This window comes from Lissotriton vulgaris, chromosome 8 (assembly GCF_964263255.1).
Source record: "Lissotriton vulgaris chromosome 8, aLisVul1.2, whole genome shotgun sequence".
In the NCBI taxonomy this organism is placed as follows: domain Eukaryota; kingdom Metazoa; phylum Chordata; class Amphibia; order Caudata; family Salamandridae; genus Lissotriton; species Lissotriton vulgaris.
Window position 1 is genome coordinate 1359889989 of NC_141696.1, and position 22787 is coordinate 1359912775.

General features: G+C 46.4%; 1 protein-coding gene across 1 annotated transcript in view; it reads right to left on the reverse strand.

Moving 5' to 3' along the window:
- CEP295 (centrosomal protein 295) overlaps nt 1–7390 on the reverse strand; it is a 582564-nt gene extending 575174 nt beyond the window's left edge. Inside the window, exon 1 of the mRNA XM_086935313.1 lies at nt 7246–7390. The gene's annotated coding sequence lies outside the window, so the exon portion shown is untranslated. The remainder of the gene's footprint in view (nt 1–7245) is intronic.
- Between the last annotated feature and the right edge of the window lie 15397 nt (nt 7391–22787).

Consider the following 22787-nt stretch of genomic DNA (forward strand, 5'->3'; position numbering starts at 1 on the left):
GAGAAGACATACGACTTCCGGGTCACCAGAGGTCTTGGCTTCCTACCGCTCCGCCGCTTGCAAGGGAAGGGGTCATCCAAGAACCAGCGAAGCACAATGCCGGTTTGTAGAGATGAAACAATCTCAGCTTTCTCTCGCCTGGAGCCCAATCCTGGATACCGTCGGTGCAGAAGAAGAGAGGAGACCCAAAGTGCAGGTGAGCAGTGTTTTATTCAATTGTGGAAAAGGCGCACCTCAGCATAACGTTTCGGCCTTCACAGAGGCCTTGGTCACATGACGCATGCAAGGGAGGAGGCAAAATTTAAAGTGCTAATGCCATTCAAAATGTAACGCCATTGGTTAAATATGGTCAGATGTAAAATGCCATCAACAATAGACATAGACAACATATTTGAACGTGGAAAACTCACATCTATATATTGACATCAAGTACTTTATCAAGTAGGTACTTTTTAAAATATTTAATTTTGCAGGTAAGCAAACCAGTTACTTAGTTGCACCTTTATGCACAATGATTTCCTATGGGAGAAAAGGCATAGATACCATACAGGTATTTACAGTCGGCTTCTGGGGGGTCTCCTTGGGGTCTTAAGGTTGCAGGGGGTCAATGTCCAAAGTACCACCAGGAGTTGCTTGCTACTTGCCCTGGGCACCCAGGTGCAGAGGTGCTGGTAAGGTTGGTAGCTGTGTGTGCTACGCCAGTTAGGAGAATGGGGTAGAAACAGGATGCAGAGGGGGATTTTGGGACAAGTCCGGGAGCTTCCACAGGGGGCTTACCTCACAAGGGCCTGGGGGACAATGGGGCACAACAGATTGTTGGTACCAGTGCCAGGGTGCAGACCGGAAAGGTCGGCTGAGCTCTGTGCATCCTGGAGCCTAGCTGCCTTGGTTGAGGGTGCAAAAATCAGGACTGATGGGCAACCCTGGAAGTGGGACTCTGAGAAGCTGCCGCCCCTTGACGGCGGCTCAGTCTTGGTGTGGGGGGAGGGGGTAATCCAGATTAGACTCATGGGCTGTGCTTGTTTCAAGGGGTCTGGTGCCCGTGTATTGGTGCCGTGTAGCGCCGGTTGGTACTGGTGTCCTTACTTGGTTGAGTGGCAGATCTGACCTTCAGGAGCGCATGGTCCTCTTCCTGGGTATCTACTAAATCAGGATGGCCAGAAAGCAGCAACTCAGTGGACTGGACTTTGCGGTTCGATGCTTTTTGCCTGCAGGGCAGTAGCTCCTCTACTCCAAGGGAGACATACTGGTAATTTGCGAAGGGCTGGCAGTCTCCCGGGGTTATTGGGAGTTGGTCGAGATTGTTGAGACTTGGCTCATGCAGGGATTGGCCAAAAAATAGTGCTCAGCTCTCACTTTTCTCGTGGCTCTTCTTTGTCATGTCTGCTAGATCCATTGAATTTGAGTTTCTGGGGTGCCACCTAAATACTTAATTTAGGGGTGTAACAGGGATGGACCTTTAGTGTGTCTACACACTCTATATGACCACTTCCTGTGGGAAGTGAGCATAACCCTGACCGAGATAGCGTAATTCTGCCAAAACTAAGATGGTGGAATTCTAAAAGTAGTGTCCACTTCAGGTAGCCCAGCTTCGTTGTGGTACTAACCCAAGATGGGAACATGCCTCCTAACTAGCTAATTGCACAGGTAGGGGTGGCATTTCCCCTGTCTGAAGAAGCCTTGGTTCGCATATCAAAGTTTGCAGAGGCCTCTGAAGACTCCTACTTTGATACGTTGACCACTTATCCATTCTACTTGGAGGAGTTGACAAAACCTTCGGCTAGAGCAAGCAATGTTTCTGCCCACAGAGATGTTGGCATCTCTGAGGGGGCATGCATTAATAAATCCATCACTGGAATCAGTGTAGGTTTATTAATATGTGATGCTTGATATCAAACATCTCTAGTTTCAGTGAAACCATCATGTAGCTGGGAAACTTGTAAATACCAGTGTCCAGGACATGCACTCAAATGTCTTCCCTGTTCACTTGCAATTGCTAAGAACTGACTCAGGCATCACAGGGTCATTTCTGCTCATGCATATATGTCCACACATGTAGTACAGAGCCCCCTGCCTAAGGGCTGGCTATAAAGCCTGTTGTAGGGGTGACTTACCTATACTCCATATGCCATGTTGTGTCTTTACTTTTCTCTGCACCATGGCACACAGCCTGCAATAGCAGTTTGCATGTTGGTGCCAAGGGGTCTCTTAGGGTGTCACAATACGTGCTGCAGCCCTTAGGGACCCTCTTTAGTACGTGACACAAGGAGGGTGCAGTTCTTAAGGGAGGGAAGGGGATGGGAAAGACAAATCTTTAGTCATGTTGCCCTCACACACCCCGAGAGGTGTCATGCTTCATCATTGGGCATTGCTCCTCGTCGGACCGGCGCTGCAATGATCGACGGGCTCACCGTTTCCAGGGCTCTTTATCGGAGATCTTTTTAGGAAGCTGTAGAGTGCGTGCGGGTGTGGGGGAGGTGAGGTAGTGTGTGCTCAAAGGTGGTTGTTTAAAAATAGGCAAGGGACAGTCCTGTACATTCATTTTAATGTACACAGTAGTACCTTCCTAAATAAAAATATGGATGTCCTACTGGGAGGTAATGTTCTCGGTGGACAATAGCTAGTGTGAGGTCGACATGTTTTGTGCCATGGTCTTTCTAGAGGAATCGGTTGGCACTTCTTCAGGACCTAAGGTATGTGTGCTGCACTACTAAAGACAGGTTCCGGATTGGTGGAAGGTAGCCTGTCTGGGGGCCCTAGTGGTCCTGTACTGGGCACTCGGGTGACCCAAGTAACAGAGGCTACGGCCTGACGGGGGTGCGATGGAACACGGTGTTGCTCCACTCGGAAGGGTGGTGGCAACTGCTGTGAGCCGCCACATTACAGTATTTTTAAATTGCAAAAGTATCGGATTCTAGCATTACGAACTGTATGACATGTGATTAGGACTACAGGAGAATGTTTAGAAGCGCTCATTGACATCGCCAGAACTTACAAGGGCTGGCTGGCCTAACAACCGCCCAGGAGAAATAGTACACAACCTCATATGTTGGTTTTAAATTGTGTGGTCTTATTGTATATCTTTTTACATACTTGTTTAATAAAACTTGTGTGGAGTCAATTTGTGGTGTCATCATCGGATTATTGTGAGCGTGGTTGCGAATACTTTACATATTTGCCTTGAAGATAAGCATGGCTGCTCGTGCCAAGCTACCGAGCGGGCTATCTAAAAGGTGACCTTCCTTTCCCTGACGATGGAACGTGGGTCCCTACTTGACCTAAGGTACCTACCTCCGCCAACCAGGGATCCCGGGTCTAACAGTGGACATTGCAAGAGAAGGCCTAGCGAACAATCTTGATTTCCACAGGTGGGCTTGGTCTCCTGAGTTTCTTTTTCATGGGGTGGAGTGAAGGTTGCCCAGACCAAAATAGTAGAGATATTTCTGTTATGCAGAGCAGTTTAACAAAAATTCTGTTCTGAAGAGGAGATCCCTTGAAGGTCTTTTGGAATTGTTGACTGCCTGATCTGCACCCAATAAGTCAGGCCAAAACAAGCAAAACAGCATTGAGAGAGAGAAAAAAAAAAGCAGATCTACAACGGCCACCCAGTAGTGATTCACTATCATCAACAATCAAGAGCACCAACATGTGCACTGCTGTTCTGAAGTGTAGGGGGTGGGATGACAGGCCTGAGTTTCCACAACAGAAGTTGAAATGGTGCAGTCTTTGTAAATTTGGCTATCTGCTGTGTCAGATTAAGGCATACTAAGATGCAAGAGAGGGGTGGCATAAACTGGAACAAAGTACTTCTAGCAGGGGTTCCTTTTAGTTCTTTGATTTTATAACTGATAATGCAGGTCCATGAAAACCCAATAAAGACAAAACCTACATAAAAAACTCGGAAGACTTTTGTTAAAAATCACACACAATAAATGTATTCCTACTGCCACTCCCTTAAATAACTGTACTCATGAGGAAGACTACACTCCTTCGGTTGTGTAAGTTAAATGCAGACTATGTTCTCTTATATTAAGGCTTGGTTATGCTGTCATTTATCTAGTATCAGGGGACACAAATAGTCCTCGCCTCTCACCGCTCTAGTATTCGAGGAGACTGCTGCTTTTACTTCCCGCCTGAAACAGCGCTCACACTGCAAGATCTCGCATAAACAAAACAAAACAAGCATTGACATAGCCAATAGGTCTTGCTTTTAGGACCTTTTAAGTATTTAGTTATGCAGCACAATATCTTTGGTGCAACAACATTAACTGTTGCAAGGTTAAACACTTATAAGGCCCCAAAAGCGAGACCTATTGGCTATGCCAATGCTTGTTTAAAATCGGAGCTCTGAGTAAGAAGGTGATTTGTCAGAGCAACTCTCTGAGTGACTTTGGGTATTGTGCGGAGTAGAGTTCTGAGTCTGGCAGGATACTATAGGAAGCAAAGCTGATTCAGAGCTCTGAAAGTGCGTGTGTGGGTGTCAAAAAGTGGACAATAATGACAACTAAAAGGTGACAATGCAGGCTTTTATACACAACTTTTATGCAAAAACATGTTGAGCCATCAGATCCAGCGGCACCCTAATAGAACTCTAGTAACCGGAATAGAGGCACATACACCCTGTGCATAGATACTAATCTGAGTGGTAGAATAGCAGTGAAATGAGCAAGCGACGGGAATGAGTGACATACAAAACAGACCTAGACGACCCACAATGTGAAGTGATAAAGATAATAAGCCAATGGATACGAGGCGACACCCAAGGGGGAAAAAAGTGCATGCAAACGTCACAAGGTGTGGACCTTACTAAAGCCTTGCACTTACTGAAAATAAAAAGAAACTGCCAGTATCTTGCAAAATGACATTGTATTACGAACTCCTGAAACAAGGAGTTAAGCATTAAAAACGGAAGCAGTAACAAAGTTTGTCGAGTGAAAAAGATGAACAAAAAAATGCTGATACCTTATGCACGAGGAAAGATAATGAACTGCCAGTATGTTGTGAAAGGACAGTTTGCTACGAACTCCGGAAACAAAAAGTTAAATGTTAAACAACCGAAGCAGGGACAGAATATGCTGAGTGAAAGTGATAAACAGAAGAAAGCTGATACCTTAAGCACGAGGCACGATAATAAACTTCAACTAACGCGTGTCACCTATAACGAAAATGATTAAATACACCAAGGGTCATAGAGTACTCCCAAAAGGTCTGCATCGGTACAACTAAAAAGGAAGCCAGGTCCTGAGACTAACCTGAATGTACGCCAAACATTCTTCAAACGCTTCTCTCGCGACTGCGAGTAACACAATGCTATTACAAGCGTGTGCATGCGCGGGCTCGGTTTTACCAGCATGGGGAAGGTCACGTGATAACGTGGCGGATCGCGGTGAACCCAACAATATACGGTAACCATAATTGGGCAAGTGTGGTGATCCTGAAAGCTCCGGACACCCAAAGTGAAGAGTAAACATAAATAACAGCACAACGAAGGTTACTGATTACAATGTGGAGTTAATTAGTGACAAGATGGAGAAACCTGAAAAGAGACCAGACACATCAGCTGAGTGTCAGTAAACACAGTACGGCGGCGGACATGATGGAGCAGGATAACTGGACTGGGAGCCTAAGGCGCACCGTGAAGTGCATCTGCAAGAAATAAAGCGCAGAAGAAAAAACAGTGTGAGAATGCCTGCGTAGGAGTAATCAGGAAAACGCAGCCTGGTCATGTGCACAAACACTTAACTGGGGAAGTAATGACTGTGGGCATAGATGCAAGGTGAAAGGTGATAACTCACAAAGGAAAGCGGTGTACAACAGATAAACAAGACGCTCGGCCGCGAGACGCGATCTGTGGTGGGGGAGGAGTATTGAAGCACATGCTTAGGAGAGATGGCGCTTGATCGAGAGATGTGAGGAATGCGCATTACTGTGCGGGTAACCGCACGCTCTAGGCCACACAAAAACCTGCGGCCGGCTTTTTAAAGCCCACTCACTAAATGTCTCGCCAGGGCAGCACATGTGCTTGCTCAGGCGGGACCTAAAAAAGCACACGCATTAGAAAAGCTTTGCAAGAGGTTCTATTTTTGTTTTCTCCCTTCTACAGTAGTTGGTGGATAGGAAGTGTAGATTATTTATGTTAATAAAATAGGCTTTAATGTTACCAATCTCAAAAGAGACCATGACCCCTACGCACTCACAATATTACACCATCAAAAAGAACGAGTTACACTTTCAGTAAATGACCAACGTGGCTACCCAGCACATATTCTTAAATACCATGAAAGGAAAATGTAGCTATGCAGAACTCTATATCCAGACAGTTACACTTTTTTTTAATGTTTCGCCATGTTATACACTCTATCCACAAATCACACCAAATTTGGATTAACTCATTTGACTTTACTAAGCGCTTCTGTCCAGGTAAGAATTGCACAAAGGGCTGTTTTGGCATCTCTGAACGTGCCTTATCTGCAACAGAAGTATCACAAAACATTTTTGTCTAACTTCTACTTTTAGCCAAGCTGCATAGCCACGCTACTGTACAACATGGCTAAAAGACATTTGACAAATACAATAGCTTTTGTATGGGCGGTACCTATTGGCTTTGCCATTCCTTATTTCTAGTATGAATTCACGGGCATTCTCACCTCCTTCTCCCTCTAGTGTGAGCCTTGAGGGGGGCTGCGTGCATTCTCTGTTATCAGTAAATGACTCGGGCTGTCCTGTCAGCATTAAGGCTGACTTGCCCTATCAGAATTAAACCTTTACACAGGCAGCCCTACCTTCTAGCAGACTCTTTTGTCAACATTCGACCATCTTTCTTTAAGATCAGAACTGGGACAGGCTGCCGTTTCACTCTGTTATCGTTACCTTGCTTGCTATGTCTCAAGTATGATCAGAATCATGACATGCGACTCCTTCCCTCTAATGATCCTTGTCTCGGGAAAACTGTCACACGCTTGCTTGGGTTCTTAGAACAGCTCCACCGCCACTGTACTTTTCACCCTGCAGATAAGTGAAATGCCTACTTCAAGGGTTCACTCACCACAAAAGCTTCTATCACACAAAAATGCTAATTTCTATTGATTTCAACGGGATCGCTCTGCAAAATCATGTTTAACCTCCTTGGAGATTTTAAACATTGGGGCCGTAATATGAAACTAATAACGGGGCAGGCTAAAATTCCACAAATATCCGTATAACTCCGACAAATTGCTATAGTATTCAGACACACAGGGTACTTACCAATAATTTGAGAATCGGTGCTTCTGTAAACCAGAGGCCGGGAATGCTTAACACAAAAACAGCTGATGATCAGTTGATTCTACCTAACTTTACTCTAAGCTTTACTAAACGGACGTTTCCTGCTTAAAGGGACATCATTTCCGCTGTTTGAACAACCCGCCAATCCGACGCGGGAAGACTGAACTGTTTACGCAGGTTACTAGGTAGCTGGAACTCACTAGAGTAAACATAAAAGAAAGACATGCACCACAAAAGTAACCGTGGTGTTTTGTAAAGTAGTCGGCCATTTTAGATTGGGCTTGGTTTACAGTTTTTACAAGAAACCTGACCACAGATAACGATAACATTAGATATGCTTCAGGTAGTTTTCGAAATGCGAGGTTAATGTAAAGGTAATCACTTATCTGACTGACGAGACTATTCGTGAATTCAACTTAATGTCTGTTTTGCATTCCTGTTCGTAATTTTAACCTTACTGATCCCATGACAGCCTAGCTAATGTTTGAACTAACTCTTTTTTGGGGGGGCAGGGGTGGGTCATCTGGGAATGGGTGTTGCGCAATGAGACTAAAATAGGCGAATTAAAACGTTTTGTCAGCCAGTCTTAATCCACTGAACAGGAATTCTGAAGTGATGATTTGCTATGGTATTTAGTAATGTTACCTACTACTATGTTTCACTCACGTTCCTGCTGTAAAGTAGATATTCCTAGTAATTTATGAAGTAAAGTCTTAGTTTTATTACAGACAAAGTTGTGTAAAGAATACGCCAGGAAGAGATTGCAGTATTCACTTATTTATTAAGTTGAATGCCAACATATAAGAACCTTTTTACACATATGACATGAGCCGTTATAAGTTTTAGTTTTCTTTATTCCCCGGAGCGCCGGGGCTACGTCTTCTCTTGAGCCCGGCCGGCGCCAAACTAAATGGCCGCCTTACGGTTCCTATACCCGAGTTCCTGTTCCGGCTCTAGTTAGAACAACTAGACCGTTACCACATATCTCCCCCCTTCATGCAATCAACAACATATAACAAGATTATACACTCTTACTTAGTGTCCATATCGAAGTCCTTAAATATCACAGGGGTCCTTACGATTCTTCCTGCTCTCGTTTTCACCACTCCATCTGCTCTTTCACATCCCTGCATCTCCGATACCGGCAACGTGCCTCGTGTCTCCGTTCCTTCACTTATACCTCCAGGCCTCTCATTCTCTGTTCCTTTCCTGCTCCTGCCACTTCCGTTCTCTTCCTCTCTGATACTCCTGTCCTGTTCAATGTCTCTCTCTTCCACTTGCTGCGTACCCTCTTGTACTTGCTCTTGTCTCCTTCCTCGACATTCCTCTCGCCTCCTCTCTACATCCTCATCCTCTTCTCCTGTCTCAGCTCCCCACTTCAGGATTTTGCTACACTTCGCCATTCTGTCCTGCGACCATACTTTGCCGTCGCTGAGTAGTGCCGATCTGGCATACGGCTCCAGTACCTGTAGGGGCGGTGTGAACTTGCTTTCTCATTTCCTTCTCATGGTCGCTACCTTCACTCTCACCCAGTCACCCTTCTCTAGTGTCACACCTTTCGCCTCTTGTTGAAATGTTAAGTGTACGTCTCCTGCGCTTTCTCCAGATTCCTCCGGACTATGGCTGGTGACCATTTGCTCTGTACAACCATTTTCCTCCACGCAACATTGTCTTTTGTAAATGGCTCTCTCCCCCTTAACACCTTAAAGGGGCTGTATCCTGTGCAGCCTGGTGTGATACGGTAGGCCCATAACATCTTGGGCAACTCCTTCTCCCAATCCTGTCCATCATTTATAGCTGCTTGGATTGTGCCCATTATTACCCTGTTGAAACGCTCCACTTGTCCGTTCCCAGCGGGGTGGTATATGGGAGTGTGCTTTACCTCAATCCCATTCCTGGACATGAAAGCCTCCCATTTCGCTGAGGTAAATTGCGGTCCATTGTCGCATGTGATGATTTTGGGAATACCTTCTTTGATGAATATGGCGTTCAGAAATGTTACCACCGCTTCAGTATCCACGGCGTCTTTCACTTCCACCTCTAGCCATTTGGAGTACCTGTCGATCAGTTCGATGGCATACTTCTGTATGCCTTCCACGTTCAGGATGGGTCCAATGATATCAATGAACACCATCTCCCAAGGTCCTTCCGGCACAGGGAACTTCCCTAACAGTGGTCTCAACATCGCCTGGGATTTGTCCGCCTTGGAACATGAGTCACATAGTCTTACGTACCGTTCCACTTGTGCGTCGATTGCCGGCCACCAATATGCTTGTCGAGCTAGGGCTTTGGTCTTTGTGATCCCCTGGTGTCCTTCATGCAACAACGCCATCAAATGATCTATGATCTCCTGGGTGGGGATGACTTTGTCATCCCTGAGTAGGAACAGGGGGTTTCCCCCAGTGACAGTTCATCCCTTAATTCCCAGTACCTCCTCAAAGTCTCCTTCATGTGCCTCTTCTCTGGCCATCCGTGGACGACGTATCCTTTTATCACTTCCAGGTCTTCGTCCAGTTTGTAGGCCTCTTCCCATTCCTGCGCATTGATCCCTTTCTCCGTGTCCTGTACAGTCGCCACCATGTAGCCTTCCCACCTCAGCGTTTCCTGCTGGTCAGCTCCTTCCTTAGCCGCTGCTCTACTCAGAAAGTCTGCCACCTTGTTCTGTGGTCCCGGTATGTGCTCCACCTCGTACACAAAGTCTAGCAATCGTAGTGTCATTTTGGCAATTCTTGGTGTGGCATGCGCATGACCATTAGACGTTAGGACCTTTATCAGGGGCTTATGGTCAGTTCGGACTAGGAACTTGGCACCCCACAGGTATTGTCTGAAGCGTTCCATCGCCCACACCACAGCTAACATCTCCTTTTCGATGACGCTGAATCTTTCTTCGTTGGGTGCCAGGGACCTGGAGGCGAAGCTGACCGTTGATGTCTCTCCGTTGCCTGACTTCTGCATTAACACTGCTCCTAGGCCCCGGTCACTGGCATCAGTGGTGAGTATGGACTCAGCCTCTGGATCGAACCCTTTCAGTGGTATGGCTTCACTCATTTCTTGCTTCAATGTCTCGAATTCCTCCTGTTCTTCCTTGGTCCACTTGAAGCCATTTCTTTCCTTCAGTAACTGGTGCAAGCAGTGCGTCTTGGTGGCAAAGTTGGGAATTAATTTGCTATAGTATTCGGCCATTCCCAGGAATGACCTGACGTCTTCCTTCCTCCCTGGGGCTGGCGCGTCCACTATCGCTTGCATGTTGGCTCTCTTTGGCTCTATCCCCTTTTCGCTGACTTCATGACCGAGGTAGGATACTGACGGTACACCAAATTTGCACTTGGTCCACTCTGCAGTGAGCCTGTTTTCTTGCAATGTGCGTAGCACGGTGTGTAGTTTCTCATTATGCTCCTGTTTGGATGCCACCATGACCAGAATGTCGTCCTGGAAGAATTGAACTCCTTCCACCTTCCGAAAGAGTCTGTGCATCAGTTTTGGAATACGGCGGCTGCCGATGCCAACCCAAATGGCATCCTCACAAATTTGTAGCACCCAAAGGGTGTTATGAATGACGTGAGATGACTGCAGGAAGAATGGAGCTTTACCTGGTAGTAGGCAGATGACAGGTCCACCGTCGAGAACCATTTGATGCCTTTTGTCTTGGCAAGCATCTCATTTATGCGGGGAAGAGGAAATTTGTCGATCAAGATGTTTTTGTTAAGTTCCCTGAGGTCGACACATAGCCTCACCTTTCCATTTGGCTTTTGAGCTACCACCAAGGGTGAGAGCCATTCGGCGCTCTCTATGGCCTGTATCACCTCGCTTTTCTCCAGTCTGTTGAGTTCCGCTTGCACTGCCTCCCGGCACCGGAAAGGAATGTTCCGCACCTTGTGGATGACCGGTTTGGCTCCTTCTTTCAACCGTATGAGGTGTTTGTACTTGGCCAACTCTCCTATCCGTCCGTTGAACACTTTGGGGTATTCTCTGTTCCAGGCTTCGTCATCACGTCCTTCCTCCATTTTCATCAGTAGCACCTTTTCTATGCCACCTGGGTTCAATTGGATTCCTAACGCTCCTTGGTCCTTCCAGCTGAGCACCGACGGTCCCTTTTCCGCAATGTACAATTTGCAATTTGCTTGACGGCCTCTGAACTCAAAGAGCAACGGGCAATAGCCCAGCATGGGTATCTTCTGCCCCGTGTACGTGACCAGTCTTACATCCATGGGACGCAGTTCTTCCATTATTTTGGTCACAAACTTTTCTTCCCACACTTGCCTTTGTATTATGGTGATGGGGGCTCCCGAGTCTGCTATTATCTCAATGGGTACTCCACCTATGTGCATGTTGAGCCTTGGTTTGTCCGACTCTTTACATCCTACGTCCAAGACCTGAGCATCAATGTAGAGGACTTCCTCCAAATCATCTTCCTCCACTTGTGTATCTTCTTCTTCTGGGTTTTCGTGGTCTATGTATCTGACCGTGGCTCCCTTGGGTTTCCGGCGGCACACCTTTTCATAATGGCCGAAAACGCCGCAGTACGCGCACTTTGCCCTAAATGCCGGGCACACTTTGTCGTTTCCCATGTGCGACGTACTTCCACATCTGTAACAGATTGGTCGTCCTCCCTTTCCCGTCTTCTGGGCTGCACCTCCTGATTGTGTGCTGCTTCTGGTTTCTTGGCCCCTTGGTGGCTCCCTCTGCTTGGTTCTTTCGCCCTTCTAGTGCGTCATGACTCTACAGACCATCTGTGTGCCTCCTGCGTCTTTCCGTGCTGCTTGGGCGCATCGCTTGGACATCTCCGCCTTCTTCACTAAGGCCCAAACTTCCTTCAGGGGCGCGTCACCATTGACCCACAGTTTCTCCTGAACGTGTGTGCTGGAAGTGTGCATTATGATTTGGTCCCGTATCAGCTCATCGTGGAGAGTACCAAATTTGCACGTTAGTGCTAGTTTCTGTTGTGCTGCCACGTACTCATCGACCGTCTCTCCGCTTTCTTGTTTCCTCTGGAAGAAGTTGTGCCTGTCGATGGCCACGCACACTACCGGCCTGTAGTGCACGTCTAAATCCTCAATGGCGTCTCTAAACACATCGGTGTCGGTCCCGTCCCTTGGGCCCTTGACGATGGTGTCAAACACTCTGAGCCCCTCCGGGCCCAGGTTGTGCAACAGAATCTTCCTCCTCCTCGGGCTTGAGTACGCCGCCTCACTTTCATCTTCCAACACCTCTAAATAATTTAGAAAGTATCGCTTCTAATCTTCCCAGGGCATCGTGGGTTCACCTCTTTTTGGGAGGAATGGCACCATTTGGGTGAGGGAAGTGGACTGTGTCGCCATCCTTCCGTTGCCTCTGGGGCCTGCTTGTACAGGGATCGCGTGGCTGGGTGGGCTTCCTGGCGCTTGTCTCTCGTCTACGTCCTCCTCACTGTTCTCCCTGCTGGCTGCTCCACCTGTCGCCCCTTCTGTCGCTGGGAGCACTCGCCGTCCGCCTCTGTCCTCTGTGCTTGGCCCTTCACCCCGTCCCTGCTGACCCGCCAGCGTGCCGTGGTAGGGTTCAAGCGTGAGTGGGGTTGTATCACTGTTCCTTGCTGCATGGTGATGAGCTGCCGCGTATTAGCCGCGTGGCGCGTAGTACCTTCTTTTGCCGCTCCAAATCTAGGGTGCACCAGCTGGACGGCAGTGCCTCTGACCTTGGGCAGGTGCCGCTCTGCCGATCGTGGTGGGCACGGTGCTCTGTCACTCGCCCTCTGCCACGCTCCGGGGATAGCGCTCGCTTCACCTCGTGTGAGGGTGTCCTCGGTTCCGCCTTTTTTTTTTTTCGTTCTTTTGTATGATAATGTTAGCGCAGGTCCGTGCCTCTCAACATCGCCATTATAAGAACCCTTTTACACATATGACATGAGCCGTTATAAGTTTTAGTTTTCTTTATTTCCCGGAGCGCCGGGGCTACGTCTTCACTCGAGCCCGGCCGGCGCCAAACAAAATGGCCACCTTCCGGTTCCTGTACCCGAGTTCCGGTTCCGGCTCTAGTTAGAACAACTAGACCGTTACCACACAACATAGCATGAGGTCAGAGGTTGAAGGCGGAAGAGCGTCCAAGGGGAATGTCAGTAGCTGGCATCTGTCAACATTCCAAAACGATCAGCTGATGACCGGGAGGAGGGTATGGAGGGTGAGGAGGGACAAAAGAGTACAATGCAAACACAACACATCTTCCTCCTTGTGGAACAACAATGAAAGGGTACATAGTTAATCACAAATAAAGTCATTGAGTTTGCTCGGTGGCACGACTCTGCGACCACATCTCGTTCTTGTGGGTTCTTCTCTCTCACTGACAGGTAAATACTCACTGCAGGCAACAGATGCTGAACGCTGGGTGCCCTCTGAAACACCCCCTTCAACATACCTGTCAGAAAAACGCCCACTGTGGCTTGCTGAGGTGGAACCCTGGGTGACCTGTGCCACATCCTCCTTGTCTTCATCATCCCATACATCCATCCTACCACCTCTATTGGTTCTATGCACTACAACTTCTTCTCCACTCGTGCTGCTGTATATTGCCAGGGGCTAATCTCGAGAAATGCACACTCTACCATCGCTCATCAAGGCCGAGTAGAACACTTTCTTTACCACAAGTGGTTGCAAAAATGTGTTCTGACCCTTGGCTATGAGTCCACTAAATTTCACACAAACCATTTCTCCTACAGACACTTGTACATGTTTGCAGCTATGTTTCCTGTCATAGTGGGTCTTGTTGTCTATCTGTGTCTTTTGTAAACGTCGTTTGACCATGTCAAGTGACCAGTCTGCCCTCTTGGTGACTGCCTGCCAACCTACATTGTCCTTAGACATGGGTGTTCCCCCTCTCATAAGTTCGAATGGGCTATGTCCTGTGCTATTGCATGGTGTTATGCGGTACGCCCACAATGTCTTACCAATTTCATTTCTCTACGCAAGATTGTTGGAGGAGGCAAGTTGCAAAATTCCCTTAATGACCCGGTTAAACCTTTCTACGGCACCATTACTGGCAGGATAGTACACAGAAGTAGATTTGTGTGTAATATTATTTCTCTTTAAATAGTTAACAAACATCTCTGAGGTAAACTGGGGGCCGTTGTCACTGACTATACGTTTGGGCAGCCTTCCTTAATGAATACCACATCAAGAAATTGCAGGACACTCTGGGTATCAGTTTTGTTCACGAATCCCACCTCAGGCCACTTTGAGAAGTGATCAATAATTACTATGGCATAGACCTGTTCCCCTTGATCAGTGATGGGTCCCATGATGTCTATCCCTATCCTTTTCCATTGCATGTTTGGAGATGGTAAGGGGTGGAGTGGCGGTCTGTACATAACTTTGAACTTGTCTTAATTGTTGCATTGCACGCAGTCTCTCACAACTCTCTCAGTCGCTAGATCCCCACCTGGCCACCAGTACACATTCCTGATCCTGCTTTTGGTCTTGCCAATACCAAGGTGTCCTTCATGGCATAATTCTAGAATGGTACGCCTTAAGGTGGCTGGAGGAATTACCTTGCCACTCCTTAAGAGTAATCCCTCTTCAAGTGAAGGTTCATCTTTCACTTCCCAGTAGGGCAACAATTCTTTCATCACACTCTTTTTCAATGGCCATCCATTCATTACCATGTTACACACTGTGCCTAATGTCTGGTCTTTACTTTGTTCCATCATCCAGTCTTCTGGTGAAATGTAGTGCTGTTCCTCATGCACACTGGCAACCCAGAATTTCTCTTCCGATTCCCCACTAGTTTGGACTAAAACTGGCATTCTACTTAGGAAATCCGCAACTACATTCTTCACACCGGGTACATATTGTACTTCATAGTTATAATCGAATAGTCTTACAGTCTTGCCAGTCTTGGAGATGCAGCATAATGTCCCTTGGCGGTTAAAACATTGGTGAGGGGTTTGTGGTCACTTCTTAAAATGACCTTGCTGCACCACACAAACTGTCAGAAGTGTTCCAGTCCCCATACACAAGCCAAGGCCTCACGTCCGTTGACTGAATACCTTTCTTCTGTTGATGTAAGTGAACATGATGCAAATGCAATGGTGCATTCAGTACCTTTCAAGTCTTTTTGAGATAGCACAGCACCTAAACCTTTTCCACTTGCGTCTGTTGTTACAAAACTTTTCATTAATGGATCAAATCCATAATGGATCAAATCCTTGCAAGGGTGGGGCAGCGGCTATGTTATTTTTTAGCATGCAAAATGCTCTCTGGCATTCATCTGACCATACAAATTTGTTTTTGTTTCTTAATAAGTGTCTCAGTTTGAATGTTTTTGCTGAAAACCTCTCAATGAATTTGGAGTCGAATTCTATGAGGCCCAGGAAAGAGCGAAGTTCGTCTTTGTTTTTCGGTTCAGGTGCACTAGAAATGGCATCAAGAAGTTCTTTTTTAGGTTTGATTCCCATATCTGAGATAGAGTGCCCCAGGTAGGTAACCTCTGTGTCTGCAAATTAGCATTTGCTGTATTCGGCTGTGAGGCACTTGTTCTCCAGCATCTCTAACACCTGCATCAATTTACTATCATGTTCTTCTTTAGTCTTTTCCATGACTAGTATGTCGTCTTGAAATATCAGAATGCCATCCACCCCTTTAAATGTTTCCTGCATTAGTCTTTGAAACATGGCAGCAGCCTATGCCAATCCGAATGGGACTCTCTTAAAATGGAAAACCCCGAAGTGGGTGACGAAAGTGGCTAGGCTTCTGCTCTCAGGGTGCAAGAGTATCTGGTGATACGCTGCCTTTAGGTCTATTGTCGAAAAATATTTGATTTCTTTGGTACTAGCCAGCATCTCATTGATTCGTGGGAGTGGAAATTGATCCACTAAGATGTTCTCATTGAGATCGCAGAGATCAATGCACAATCTCAACCACCCATTGGGGCGTTTAACAACAACCATGGGGGCAACCCATTTAGCGGATTTAACTTTCTCTATTATGTCATCTTGTCGTAATTTCTATTCCACTCTCTGCTGCTCACTGAATTCAAGGAACTCACCTGTCCCAAATACCTTCACCTCTTGAGGCTCACGAACCCTGCTGCACGACCTCCTGAGTGAATCAAGGATCCACCTCTCTCGCTAAGGGCGACCTGGGTAGACGGCTTGGAAAAGACATGTGCACTGGACGATGGGTGCAGGGGAAATGGGGAGTTGGGAGTTGGGGTTTGGGGGGGAGTTTGAGAAGGGAATGTAATTTAATACTGCAACAATGCATATCCTTCAAGGCCGCTGCGCACTGGCCCACGATCGAACTATCCTTTGCAGATATAACGCTGTGGGAGCGGCCTTGTCCGTACTGAACTGATGCCTCATACCTTCTGCATGTTTGTCCATGTATGTTGCACTAAATAAAATACTTTAAACTTAAATGTTCTTTCACCCTTTTTCTAATGGAGAATGGAATTTTTCTAACCTTATGTATTATGGGGATAGCGTCCTTTTTAACGCAGATTTTATGTTCAAATCCTTCAAAATGACCAATGGAGTCTGTAAACAGTTTGGGGAATCTTCATTTGACTTCCCTGCCAATTCCTTCTTCACACTCTACAACGAGAACTGGCTCTTCACTGTTTGAGTTGACAACAATCCCCAGCTTCCCTTGATCTAACCATCCCAGTACTGATGGGCCAGACTTGGATATGTAAAGCTTGCATAAGGCTTCTCTTCCTTTGAACATGAGCTTTAGTCTTCTAAACCCCTCCAAATCGATGGGTTCCCAGGTAAATGTTTTCATTGAGATGTCAGGGGGATCTAACTGTTCGCCCAGTTTGGGGAGAAACTTCTCTTGTTATACCTTTGCATTAACAATAGTTAACCAAACCTCCTCGTTACCCTCAACATCTAAAACACAAACCTCATCAATGTTGAGTACAAACACGTTCATTTCATCCTCATCTGAAAAATTAGAACTAGTTTCATTCTCATTTTCAACATATTTCACAATTTTAGGTGATCTTTTGTGGCATACTTTTTGGATTGGCCCATGATACTACACAAGGAACATCTGTACTTTTTGGCAGGGCAATTGCGGTCATTAGCTAAATAATTTGAGCTGCCGCATCTGTAGCATTTTCTATTGGTATTGCCCATGTTTCCAACCTTTCTGTCGTTTTTGGGTTTGTCTTTGTAAGTAGGTCTACCTTCCTTAGGTTTCCTCACACCCACTCTGGCAACAAAGTTTTCCTCTTTGTTGTCAAGGTAAAATTGCCTAACAAAGTCAAAAAAGGTTTGAGTAAATATTCGTCTCCTTTACAAGTGATAACTCCATATTCTAAGTATGCAAAACTTAGTGATGGAAAGATTTGGCATTATAGTAGGATGTGTATGTATAAGAACAAAAGTTTTAATGTAAAAGAGGTGGTTCCATCGTCCTCTTATTCTTGGATGTGGGATAATGTCATGGACTCTGATTCCTTTGGTGTAAGAAACTTACCTTCTTGTGAGCTAGTTACTCAATCTTCTAGTGATACCACTGTTTCACAGGATGATGTCACTGACTCACAGGAAGGTTTGCATACTAATTCTAGTGTTGATGCAGTTAATTCACAAGGAAATGTACAAAGTATTTGTAGTACTACCCGTATAGGCAGGATTACTAAAGTTCCTGCTAGATACAGGAGTTATGTTATGTAAAAAAAAAATTAAAAAGAGGAGAGGGGAATTGCCATGTATTCAATGTATGTTATTTACTTATTTCAGATTTTGTTGTTTTTAATATTCTTTATTATATGTTATTCTTGTTATATAATTTATATAACATGTTCTTTATTATTATTTGTTTACTGTAAAGAAGGGAGATGTGGCATACTTACACCATTGCTTCTTTGGTCATCAAGTGTTCTATATTACATCATTGGTAAGTGTTCTATGAGGCTGCACTGTCTTGTTGTATTCTAGAATAGTATTTTTCAGTTAGCTGTTGGACCTGCATGTATGATGACCTGTCCATGTACCTGCTTGGAATAAATACCTTTTACTTAATATCTACATCTGGAGTAATGGTTATTATACTCTTTCTGTTCTTTACTTTCTGCTATCACAGCTTTAGCACATCTGTCAGTCAGTTCTGCTCTTCTGACTATGTCAATTAGATTTTGAAGTGGATCCTCTCCTTTGGCTCACAAATTGTCTTGTATGTCTGCGTTAGAGACCTGCATTACAATATGGTCCCGAATGAATTCATTGTGTAAGTCACCAAATCGGCATGTAATGGCTAGGTTTTTCAATGCCGCAACATAGTCATCTTCGGATTAATTCTGACCTTGCTTCCTATGGAAGAATCTATATCTGTCCACTCCTACACATACTGTGGGTTTTTATTAGCTATTTAGATCATCTATATCATTCACATAAACATCCCCCTCATCTGCAGCCCTCGTTTTCTTGTTGATCCTTTTAAAAACCTTTATTACACCTGCACCCAAACAGTGCATCAAGAGTTTGTATTTTCTTTCTGCCTTTAAGTCTTCCTCATCATCTATTGTTTCAATAAAGTTTGTGAAATGCTCTCTCCATTCCTCTCATTTGACAGGGGTTCACAACCCCCAGCTAAGAATGATGCAGGTGATGCCAAATTGAACAAATACCCTGTAGCCATTTTTACAGTACTTTGTTTGAATTATGTATTTGTGAGGGGAGAAATGGGGGCTCAAAAATATTGTTGATGTATCTTACTTTGAATGGTGTGATCGGTCAGTTCACACAGACGCTGAAATTGTGTTGGAGTAATGCCTTATACTATGTATGCTGTGCTAATCAGCGCTGTTTGCCACTCATCAAACTTCTGCAAGAACGTTCCTTGCACCATTCTCTCGAGCACGTATGCTGCAACACTGTGAAATTCAGATTTGGATGAGTTAACTGCAGATCGCTGTGCAGAATCACAAATTTGCTAGCATTCGCGCCAAGAATTTGCAATTCTATTAAGGACACGGAGGCGAGGATTATGCTTCTCAATCTTTACTGAAGCTCACAGCAGCCAATGAAAATGCTTGCTTTTCATTACATAAACGTTAAACAACTACACATCCCATCATGACCAGCACATAGGCACGCCCCCCTAGTCCATAAGAGGCCCCTGCCTGCCGCTATCTTCACCTTTCTTTAAGGCGAACAGCTCCAACAACAACTTGGATAACTTGGTAACTCCTCCAACGTGGAAGAACATAAACTTTTCAGGCGTAATATCCTGGCAGTCATCGACGTTCAGTCGTTCTTCTTATCTGAACCTGCAATAAAGGATATGAGGCCGTAACCACCATAACCACTGGGTGGGCAAGCATTTATACATAACATGCCGGGTGGGATAATCCTCGCCTCCGTGTCCTTAATAGAATTGCAAATTCTTGGCGCGAATGCTAGCAAATTTGTGATTCTATTGCAGGACCGGAGGCTTCAGATTATGCTTGTTTAACGCTTATTAAAAACAACAGAGGTAATATCCCCCACCGGCTTATAATAATACGTTTTGAAGGTCGATTCTGATGACCAATCTGCGCTACGCATGATATCTTGTATACTGGAACCCAACATAAATGACTTTGACTTATGGCTCCTCTGACTGAATGAGCACCAAAAATGGTGACGTCAACCCCAGCTTCCTTCATGACATAACGAAGCCATCTGGCAATGGTGGCAGCTGCCACCGCTTTAAAAGGCTTTTGTATGGCAATTGGGAACAGCCCTGCGGCCTATTAGCCGCTGTACATTCCTCATACGTTTTCAAACATTTAACAACACATAACTTGTCATTCTCTTGAAAAGCATTATACGATATATGATGAGATAATGTCTTGGTGCGTCCTGAAATGGTAAAAGAAACTCCTTCCGGAGTAAATACTCTACCTGTAAGCTCGCACGTCCGACGACCGCCTGCATGCCGAAAGGCATAGTAACATGGCTAACTTAGCTGATAACTGCTTCCTGGATAAAAGAGAGTTTACCGGCCATTTGTTAAATAACTCTAAAACCAAAGACACATCCCACAAACCGGTGTATTTGGGCTTTGGTGGGTTAGCCACCCTAATTCCTTTAAGCAATTTGCACACCACTGGGTGCATGCCTATTGGTTTTCCATCCAGCTGAGCATGGCCTGCTGATATGGCGGACCTAAAATTATTGACCGATCTATAAGCCAAACCTTCGGAAGCCTTATCCGATAAGAAATTCAGCACGTGGGGTAAGCCTGCCCCCACGGGATCCAAATGTCGTTCCATGCACCAATCCACCCAACTCTTCCAGGCCGAGGAGTATCTTTTCCGCGTGGATGGTGCCCAGGCCTGCTTGATGAAAGCGCAAGTCCTGCTCGAAACGCCTGGCAACTGCCACTGTTCCCTGAAAGCCTCCAAGCCATCAGCTGAAGTCTGCCTTCCCTTACCAAGGGATGCTGTTCCTGATGAGGGCCCAGCAATAGCGTCTCCGATTCCGGGAGGAGTCTGGGGCGATCGCAATTCCACTGCATTAGTTTGGGAAACCACGATTGCGATGTCCACCATGGGGTCACCATGACTACTTCCGCCCGTTGCTTGATCACTTGAGACATCGCTCTGGGGATCAGCATGAAGGGGGGAAAAGCATACTGCATCCCCTCCGACCAATCCTGGAGAAATGCATCCGTTGCTTGCGCCACCGGATCCGGTCTCCAGCTGAAGAACCGGGGTACCTGATACGTTAGTCTGGAGGCAAACAAGTCTGTCCTGAACGGACCCCAAACTTCCTGCAGCCATTGGAATACCTTCGGGAGCAACTTCCAGTCGCTGTAGTCCCTGAGGTATCTCGAGTTCCAGTCCGCCACTTGATTGGACTGACCCGGTAGATATTCCGCAATTATCGATATCTGATTCTCTAGACAGTAATGCCAAAAGTCCTTGGCTATTTGCACAAGCATCGACGACCTCGTGCTGCCCAACTTGTTGATGTATCTCACCGCTGACACATTGTCCAAGCGCAGGAGGATACAACAAGATGTCTGCCTCGGGGACAACGTCCGCACCGCGAACGACCCCGCGAGCAGTTCTAGACAATTTATGTGAAGCGAAAGCTCCTCCGGAGACCATCTGCCTCCTGTGGAGATGTCTCCACAACGCGCTCCCCAGCCCCAACGGCTGGCGTCCGACTCTATTGTTATTTCTGGGAGGGAGCCGAAGATAGCTCGGCCGTTCCAGGCATCTACGTGACCCAGCCACCATTGCAGTTCGGTTCTCACCTCTTGCGTGAGAGGGATACTGTCCGAATACGACAGTCCCTTTTGAAGATGTCTGATCTTTAACTGTTGCAGGGCCCTGTAATGCAGAGGGCCCGGGAATATCGCTTGTACTGATGACGCCAATATTCGTACCACTCTGGCAATCGCCCTGAGTGAAACTGTCTGACTGTTCAGCAGTCTCCTGATCTCCTTCTTTAGGTCCTTCAGCTTGTCCTTCGGGAGGCATAGCTGCGCTGTCATGGAGTCGATCGTGAAACCTAGGAAGTCTATCACTTGAGTGGGTACCATGACCGATTTCTTTGTGTTGATTACGAAGCCCAGATTCTGAAGCAACGTTGTCGCCAGAGAGAGGTGCCGCAAGAGGGTCTGTTGACACTGATCCACTATTAGGATATCGTCCAGATAGATTATTAGGCGTATACCCCGTTCTCAGAGGTATGCCACCACTGGCTTCATCACCTTGGTGAAGCACCAAGGAGCCGAGGAGAGCCCGAAAGGCAGAACCAAATATTCGTACCATTGGTCTTTCCACCGGAATTGGAGATATCTGCGATGCGGGGGAAAAATTGGGACAGAGAGATAAGCGTCCTTCAGGTCCAGCCGGACCATCCAGTCTCCTACCTGTAGTAGATCTGTCAAAAGATGGATGCCCTCCATCTTGAAGTGATTGTACGTGAGAAACTGGTTGAAATCTCTGAGGTTCAGAACCAGTCTGTTTCCGCCTCCCTTCTTCTGAATAACAAAGATATTGCTGCAGAAACCGTGAGGACCCTGATGAACCGGTGCTATCGCGCGTTTCTGCAGCAACCCGGCGATCTCTTCGTCTATAAAACTGAGATCTTGTTGGGAAAAATGGAGACCTGTGGGAATACCTGATTGAACAGGACGAGAGTAAAACTCCAAGTGAAAACCTTGCACTGTTTGCAACACCCAGGCATCCTGTGTAAGCTCCCGCCACTGCACTAGGCAGTGTTGCGTCCGTCCCCCCAATGGAAGAAGATAAACATCTGTTACTCTCACCTTAGTTCTGCTGGTGTTTGAAGTTCCCCCTGTTGTTATTCAATTGATAACGGTTCCTGTTGAACCTCCTATGGGAGGGGTAGAAGGTCCCACCACGGGTGGAATCGTACTCGTTCCTGCCCCTGCCGAAGTCGCCTCTTCGGGAGCCTTGTGGACCTCCACGGCCCGGCGAGCGACCCCCGGCGAGCGACCCCCGCCTCGTCCGGCCCTGTTAAAAACTCCTTGGCTGAGAGCCCTCTTGATGCCTGACTGCGCTTTGTCCAGCGCCATAAAAGTCCCCACATA